The 8,906-nt window shown below is 38.3% G+C and overlaps 1 non-coding gene across 1 annotated transcript; it reads left to right on the forward strand.

Annotated features, from left to right (window-relative positions):
- Positions 1-6,931: 6,931 nt before the first annotated feature.
- LOC112774728 (small nucleolar RNA R71) lies at positions 6,932-7,035 on the forward strand. Its single transcript, XR_003189193.1, has one exon. It is a non-coding gene; the product is annotated as a small nucleolar RNA R71 (small nucleolar RNA).
- The last annotated feature ends 1,871 nt before the right edge of the window (positions 7,036-8,906 follow it).

An 8,906-nucleotide genomic window follows, 5' to 3' on the forward strand; every position in this document is an offset into this window, starting at 1 on the left:
TAAAATAATATCTTTTCCTATTTTAAAATAAAATACAAATTCAATCAAAATTAATTTAGCTTCATGCGCAGCTTTCTGAGTGCTTGGGGACCACTTGGGGCATTTGGATCCACGCTAAACTTGGAAATTCCCAAGTTCAGCGTGGAGGAAGAAGCAGCGTTTTGCTTATTTCCCTTTGAGACCACGTTGAACTTGGATTTTCCCAAGTTCAGCGTGGGATGTGGCGTGTGCTTCCCTGGGAGTTTTCAAGCCCACTCCTGCCAAGTTCAACGTGGAGTGGGCAGAGTTTGCTGGAGAATAAGTGTGCACTATTATATATCATTGGAAAGCACTAGAAGTTAGCTTTTCAATGCCGCTGGAACTATCCCAATTGGACCTCTGTAGCTCAAGTTATTTCTGGTTAAGTGCAAGAAGATCGGGGTTGACAGCATGGTGCGCAGAAATCATGACGGTTCCATTCCTTGGTAATGGTGCTGAAAATTTTATACGCACGTTCATAATCTTAATTCTTTGTCACAACTTTGCACAGCTGACCAGCAAGTGCACTGGGTCGTCCAAGTAATAAACCTTACGTGAGTAAGGGTCGATCCCACGGAGATTGTCGGCTTGAAGCAAGCTATGGTCACATTGTAAATCTCAGTCAGGCAGATTCAAATGTATTAAGAGATTATAGTGTACTAAAAGATAATTAAAATAGGATAGAGATACTTATGTAATTCATTGGTGAGAGTTTCAGATAAGCGTATAGAGATGCTTTCGTTCCTCTGAACTTCTGCTTTCATGCTGTCTTCATCCAACCATTCCTACTCCTTTCCATGGCAAGCTTTATGTAGGGCATCACCGTTATCAATGGCTACATCCCATCCTCTCTGTGAAAATGGTCCAATGCGCTGTCACTGCATGGCTAATTATCTGTCGGTTCTCGATCATACTGGAATAGGATTTACTATCCTTTTGCGTCTGTCACTACGCCCAGCACTTGCGAGTTTGAAGCTCGTCATAGCCATCCCTTCCCAGATTCTACTCGGAATACCACAGACAAGGTTTAGACTTTCCGGATCTCAAGAACGGCCATCCATGGGTTCTAACTTATACGACGAAGATTCTAATATCTCGGACTCGGTCCTCTGTATTAGATATCCAAGAGATATTCATTCTAGCTTGTTTACATGTAGAACGGAAGTGTTTGTCAAGCACGCATTCATAAGTGAGAATGATGATGAGCATCACATAATCATCACATTCATCATGTACTTGGGTGCGAATGGATATCTTAGAATAGGAATAAGCTTGAATTGAATAGAAAAACAGTAGTACTTTGTATTAATTCATGAGGAACAGCAGAGCTCCACACCTTAATCTATGGTGTGTAGAAACTCTACTGTTTGAAAATACATAAGTGATAATGGTCCAGGCATGGCCGAATGGCCAGCCCCCATGAAAGTCTAAGATAGCATAAAACTGATCAAAGATCTCTTACAAAGATAGTAAAAAGTCCTATTTATACTAAACTAGTTACTAGGGTTTACAGAAATGAGTAAATGATGCAGAAATCCACTTCCGGGGCCCACTTGGTGTGTGCTTGGGCTGAGCATTGAGCTTTACACGTGTAGAGGTCTTTCTTGGAGTTGAACGCCAGTTTGTAACCTATTTCTGGCGTTTAACTCCACTTTGCAACTTGTTTCTAGCGTTTGACTCCAGAATACAACATGGAACTGGCATTCAATGCCAGTTTACGTCGTCTATCCTTAATCAAAGTATGGGATATTATATATTGCTGAAAAGCCCTGGATGTCTACTTTCCAACGCAATTAAGAGAGCGCCATTTGGAGTTCTGTAGCTCCAGAAAATCCACTTTGAGTGCAGGGAGATCAGAATCCAACAGCATCTGCAGTCCTTCTTCAACCTCTAAATCTGATTTTTGCTCAAGTCCCTTAATTTCAGCCAAAAATTACCTGAAATCACAGAAAAATACACAAACTCATAGTAGAGTCCAGAAATGTGAATTTTAATTAAAAACTAATAAAAATATACTAAAAACTAACTAAATTATACTGAAAACTATGTAAAAACAATGCCAAAAAGCGTATAAATTATCCGCTCATCACAACACCAAACTTAAATTGTTGCTTGTCCCCAAGCAACTGAAAATCAAATAGGATAAAAAGAAGAGAATATACTATGAATTCCAAAATATCAATAAAAATTAGCTCCAATCAAATGAGCGGGACTTGTAGCTTTTTGCCTCTTGAATAGTTTTGGCATCTCACTTTATCCATTGAGGTTCAGAATGATTGGCATCTATAGGAACTCAGAGTTCGGATAGTGTTATTGATTCTCCTAGTTCAGTATGTTGATTCTTGAACACAGCTACTTTATGAGTCTTGGCCGTGGCCCTAAGCACTTTGTTTTCCAGTATTACCACCGGATACATAAATGCCACAGACACATAACTGGCTGAACCTTTTCAGATTGTGACTCAGCTTTGCTATAGTCCCCAATCAGAGGTGTCCAGGGTTCTTACGCACACTCTTTTTTTTTTTTGCTTTGGACCTTGACTTTAACCTCTCAGTCTCAAGTTTACACTTGACACCTTCACGCCACAACCACATGGTTAGGGACTGCTTGGTTTAGCCGCTTAGGCCAGGATTTTATTCCTTTAGGCCCTCCTATCCACTGATGCTCAAAGCCTTGGATCCTTTTTATTTACCCTTGCCTTTTGGTTTTAAGGGCTATTGGCTTTTTGCTCTTGCCTTTTGGTTTAAAGAGCTTTTGGCTTTTTCTACTTGCTTTTTCTTTTTCTTTCTTTTTTTTTCGCTATTATTTTTTTTTCTGCAAGCTTTTGTATTCACTGCTTTTTCTTGCTTCAAGAATCATTTTTATGATTTTTCAGATTATCAAATAACATGTCTCCTTGTCATCATTCTTTCAAGAACCAACATATTTAACATTCATAAACAACAACTTCAAAAGACATATGCACTGTTCAAGCATACATTCAGAAAACAAAAAGTATTGCCACCACATCAAAATAATTAAACTAGTTTCAAGGATGAATTTGAAACCATGTACTTCTTGTTCTTTTGTTTTTAGAACAGTTTTCATTCAAGAGAGGTGCTGGATTCATATTCATAACTTTAAGGCATAGACACTTAGACACTAATGATCATGTAATAAGACACAAATACAAATAAACATAAAGCTCAGAAATTGAAAAACAGGAAATAAATATACAAGGAGATTAAGGAATGAGTCTACCTTAGTGAGGGTGGCGTCTTCCTCTCCTTGAAGAACCAATGGTGCTCTTGAGCTCCTCTATGTCTCTTCCTTGTCTTTCTTGCTCCTCCCTCATAGCTCTTTGATCGTCTCTAATTTCCTGGAGGATGATGGAGTGCTCTTGATGCTCCACCCTTAGTTGTCCCATGTTGGAACTTAATTCTCTTAGGGAAGTGTTGATTTGTTCCCAATAATTCTGTGGAGGAAAGTGCATCCCCTGAGGCATCTCAGGGATTTCATGGTGAGGAATCTCCTCATGCTCATGTTGAGGTCCATGATCTCTTATTTGCTCCATCCTTTTCTTAGTGATGGGCTTATCCTCTTCAATGAGGATATCTCCCTCTATGTCAATTCTAGCTGAATTGCAGAGTTGGCATATGAGGTGAGGAAAGGCTAACCTTGCCCAAGTGAAGGACTTGTCAGCCACCTTGTAAATTTCTTGAGGTATAATCTCATGAACTTCCACCTCCTCTCCAATCATGATACTATAGATCATGATGGCCTAGTCTATAGTAACTTCAGACCGGTTACTAGTAGGAATGATTGAGCGTTGAATGAACTCTAGCCATCCCCTAGCCACTGGTTTGAGGTCATGCCTTCTTAGTTGAACCGGCTTGCCTCTTGAGTCAATTTTCCATTGAGCTCTTTCCTCACATATATGAGGACTTAGTCCAACCTTTGATCAAAGTTGACCCTTCTTGTCTAGGGGCGTGCGTTCTCTTCCATCATTGGCATGTTGAATGCCAGCCTTACATTTTCCTGACTAAAATCTAAGTATTTTTCCCGAACCATAGTAAGCCAATGCTTTGGATTTGGGTTCACACTTTGATCATGGTTCCTTGTGATCCATGCGTTTGCATAGAACTCTTGAACCATTAGGATCCCAACTTGTTGAATGGGGTTAGTGAGAACTTCCCAATCTCTTCTTTGGATTTCAAGTCAGATCTCTAGATACTCATTCTTCTTGAGCTTGAAAGGAACCTCAGGAATCACTTTCTTCTTGGCTACAACTTCATAGAAGTGGTCTTGATGGACCTTTGAGATGAATCTCTCCATCTCCCATGACTCAGAGGTGGAAGCAATTGCCTTCCCTTTCCTCTTTCTAGAGGTTTCTCTGGTCTTAGGTGCCATTGATGGTTATGGAAAACAAAAAGCAATGATTTTTACCACACCAAACTTAAAATATTTGCTCGTCCCCGAGCAAAAGAAGAAAGAAATAAGAAGGAGAAGAAAATGGAGGAGATGGGGGAAGAAGATGTATTCGGCCAAGGAGAAGAAGAGAGGGTTGTGTTGTGTGAAAATGAAGAAGGAGTGAGGGGTTTATATAGGAGTGAGGGGGTGTAGGGTTCGGCCATTAGGGTTGGGTTTGGGAGGGAAATTATTTTGAGTTTTGAAGGTAGGTGGGGTTTATGGGGAAGAGAGGATGGATGTGAGTGGTGAGGGGGTGATGGGAAAGAGTGATTGGTGATGGGCATTTGGGGAAGAGAGTTATGAAAAGGTGTGAAGAGGAGAGAATATGGTTAGGTGGGGATCCTGTGGGGTCCACAGATCCTGAGGTGTCAAGGATTTTTTATCCCTGTACCCTTTAGACGTGTAAAATGCCTTATACATGCAATCCTGGCGTTTAACGCCAGACTGCTGCCTGTTTCTGGCGTTAAACGCCACTTCCATGCTCTGTTCTGGCGTTTAACGCCAGGTAGATGCTTGTTCTTGGCGTTAAACGCCAGCTTGGTACCTGTTTCTGGCGTTAAACGCCAGACAGATGCTTGTTTCTGGCGTTTAAATGCCAGACTGTTCTCCTCCAGGATGTGCTATTTTTCATTCCATTTTTCACTCTGTTTTTTATTTTTCAGTAGTTTTTGTGACTTCACATGATCATCAAGCTAAAGAAAACATAAAATAACAATGGAAAATAAATAAATATAATTAGATAACATTGGGTTGCCTCCCAACAAGCGCTTTTTTAATGTCAATAGCTTGACAGTGAGCCCTCATGGAGCCTCACATATGTTCAGAGCAAGGTTGGAACCTCCCAATACCAAACTTAAAGTTTGAATGTAGGGGTTCAACACCAAACTTAGAGTTTGGTTGTGGCCTCCCAACACCAAACTTAGAGTTTGACTTTAGGGGCTTTGGTTGACTCTGCAGTGAGAGAAGCTTTTCATGCTTCCTCTCCATGGTTACAGAAGGAGATCCTTGAGTTTTAAACACAAGGTTGTCCTCATTCAGTTGAAGGATCAATTCTCCTCTGTCCACATCAATCACAACTCTTGCTGTAGCTAGGAAGGGTCTTCCAAGGATGATGGATTCATCCTCATCCTTCCCAGTGTCTAGGATTATGAAATCAGCAGGGATGTAAAGGCCTTTAACCTTTACTAGCACGTCCTCTACTTGTCCATAAGCCTGTTTTCTTGAGTTGTCTGCCATCTCTAATGAGATTCTGGCAGCTTGCACCTCAAAGATTCCCAGTTTCTCCATTACAGAGAGTGGCATGAGGTTTATCCCTGATCCAAGGTCACATAGAGCCTTCTCAATGGTCATGGTGCCTATGATACAAGGTATTAAGAACTTTCCAGGATCCTGTTTCTTCTGAGGCAATCTCAGTTGATCCAGATCACTTAGTTCATTGATGAGCAAGGGAGGTTCATCTTCCCAAGTCTCATTACCAAATAATTTGGCATTCAGCTTCATGATTGCACCAAGGTACTTGGCAACTTGCTCTTCAGTGACATCTTCATTCTCTTCAGAAGAAGAATACTCATCAGAGCTCATGAATGGCATAAGGAGGTTCAGTGGAATCTCTATGGTCTCTAGATGAGTCTTAGATTCCTTTGGTTCCTCAGAGGGAAGCTCCTTGTTGATCACTGGATGTCCCAGGAGGTCTTCCTCACTGGGATTCACGTCCTCTCCCTCCCTTGTAGGTTCGGCCATGATGGTTAAATCAATGGCCTTGCACTCTCTTTTTGGATTCTCTTCTGTATTGCTTGGGAGAGTACTGGGAGGGGTTTCAGTGACCCTTTTACTCAGCTGGCCCACTTGTGCCTCCAAATTTCTAATGGAGGACCTCGTTTCATTCATGAAACTTAGAGTGGCCTTAGATAGATCAGAGACTATGTTTGCCAAGCTAGATGGATCCTGCTCAGAGCTCTCTGTCTTTTGCTGAGTGGATGATGGAAAAGGCTTGCTATTGCTAAACCTATTTCTTCCACCATTGTTAAAGCCTTGTTGAGGCTTTTGTTGATCCTTCCATGAGAAATTTGGATGATTTCTCCATGAGGGATTATAGGTGTTTCCATAGGGTTCACCCATGTAATTCACCTCTGCTATTGCAGGGTTCTCAGGATCATAAGCTTCTTCTTCAGAAGATGCCTCTTTAGTACTGTTGGATGATTCCTTCAATCCATTCAGACTCTGAGAGATCATATTGACTTACTGAGTCAATATTTTATTCTGAGCCAATATGGCATTCAGAGTATCAATTTCAAGAACTCCCTTCTTCATAGGCGTCCCATTATTCATAGGATTCCTTTCAGAAGTGTACATGAACTGGTTATTTGCAACCATGTCAATGAGTTCTTGAGCTTCTGCAGGCGTTTTCTTTAGGTGAATGGATCCACCTGCAGAATGGTCCAATGATATCTTAGATAGTTCAGACAGACCAGAAGGACACCTTTTGGTCAGTTCCTTGTATCTCTCCCAAGCTTCATAGAGGGATTCACCTTCCTTTTGTCTGAAGGTTTAAACATCCACTCTAAGCTTGCTAAGCTTCTGAGGAGGAAAGAACTTGGCTAAGAAAGCCGTGACCAGCTTATCCCAAGAGTTCAGGCTATCTTTAGGTTGAGAGTCCAACCATACTCTAGCTCTATCTCTTACAGCAAATGGGAAAAACATAAGCCTGTAGACCTCGGGATCAACCCCATTGGTCTTAACAGTATCACAGATCTGCAAGAATTCAGTTAAGAACTGAAAAGGATCTTCGGATGGAAGTCCATGAAACTTGCAGTTCTGTTGCATCAGAGAAACTAATTGAGGTTTAAGCTCAAAATTGTTTGCTCCAATGGCAGGGATTGAGATGCTTCTTCCATGTAAATTGGAATTTGGTGCAGTAAAGTCACCAAGCATCTTCCTTGCATTGTTATTATTTTCGGCCATGTTTTCTTCTTTTTTCGAAAATTTCTGTCAGATTTTCTCCAGAGAGTTGTGCTTTGGGTTCCCTTAGCTTCCTCTTCAGAGTCCTTTCAGGTTCAGGATTAGCTTCAACAAGAATGTTCTTATCCTTGTTCCTGCTCATATGAAAAAGAAGAAAACAGAAAAGAAAATATGAAATCCTCTATGTCATAGTATAGAGATTCCTGTATATGAGTATAAGAGTAGAAGAATAGAAGAAGAGAAATTCGAACACCAAGAGGAAGAGAGGGTTCGAATTTTGAGATGAAGAGAAGTGTTAGTAAATAAATAAATAATTAGAAGGAGATGAGAGAGAGGGAATTTCGAAAATTAAATAAATTAAAATTAAAATATTTTTGTTTTTAATTTGAAATTAAAATAAAATTCGAAAATTAGAAAAGAAATAATTAGAGAGAGAGAATTAGTTAGGTAGTTTTGAAAAAGATATGATTGAAACAAAAAGATAGGATTGATTAAAAAATTTGAAAATCAATTTTAAAAAGGTAAGAAGTTAGAAAGGAAGTTAGAAAAGATTTTGAAATTGATTTTGAAAAAGATGTTATTGAAACTTAATTTGAAAAAGATTTGAAAAAGAAATTTAAAAAGATTTGATTTTGAAAATTAAAGTTGATTACTTGACTAACAAGAAACTAAAAAGATATGATTCTAGAAAATAAGAAAAAGATTTTTGAAAATCATTTTGGAATTTTCGAAAATTATGAAAGAAAAATGAAAAAGATTTGATTTTTGAAAAAGATTTGAAAAAGATAAGATTTTTAAATTGAAAATTTGATTTGACTCATAAGAAATAACTAAATTTTAAAAATTTTTGACTAAATCAAATCAAATTTTTGAAAATTATGAGTGAAATAAGAGGAAGATATTTTTTTGATTTTTTTAATTTTTGAATTTTCAATGAATAAAGAGAAAAACAACCCAAAGACTCAATGCATGAAAATTTTGGATCAAAACATGTGATGCATGCAAGAACACTATGAATGTCAAGATGAACACCAAGAACACTTTGAATGTCAAGATGAACACCAAGAACTTATTTTTAAAAAATTTTCAAGAAAAGAAAACATGCAAGACACCAAACTTAAAAATTTTTATTCTTTAGTCATTAACAAATTGAAAATGCATATGAAAAACAAAAAAAAGACACAAAACAAGAAAATATGAAGATCAAACAAGAAGACTGGCCAAGAATAACTTGAAGATCATGAAGAATGCAATGCATAAAATTTTTGAAAATAATTTTTAGAAAATTAAAAAGATGCAATTGACACCAAACTTAAAACTTGACTCTAGACTTAAACAAGAAACACAAAAATAATTTTGATTTTATGATTTTATAATTTTTTTTTATTTTTTGAAAATAAGAATAATAAAAACAAAAAGGTTAAAATTAAAATAAAGTTACCTAATCTAAGCAACAAGATGAACCGTCAGTTGTCCAAACA

Source organism: Arachis hypogaea, chromosome 18 (genome assembly GCF_003086295.3).
Source record: "Arachis hypogaea cultivar Tifrunner chromosome 18, arahy.Tifrunner.gnm2.J5K5, whole genome shotgun sequence".
NCBI lineage: Eukaryota > Viridiplantae > Streptophyta > Magnoliopsida > Fabales > Fabaceae > Arachis > Arachis hypogaea.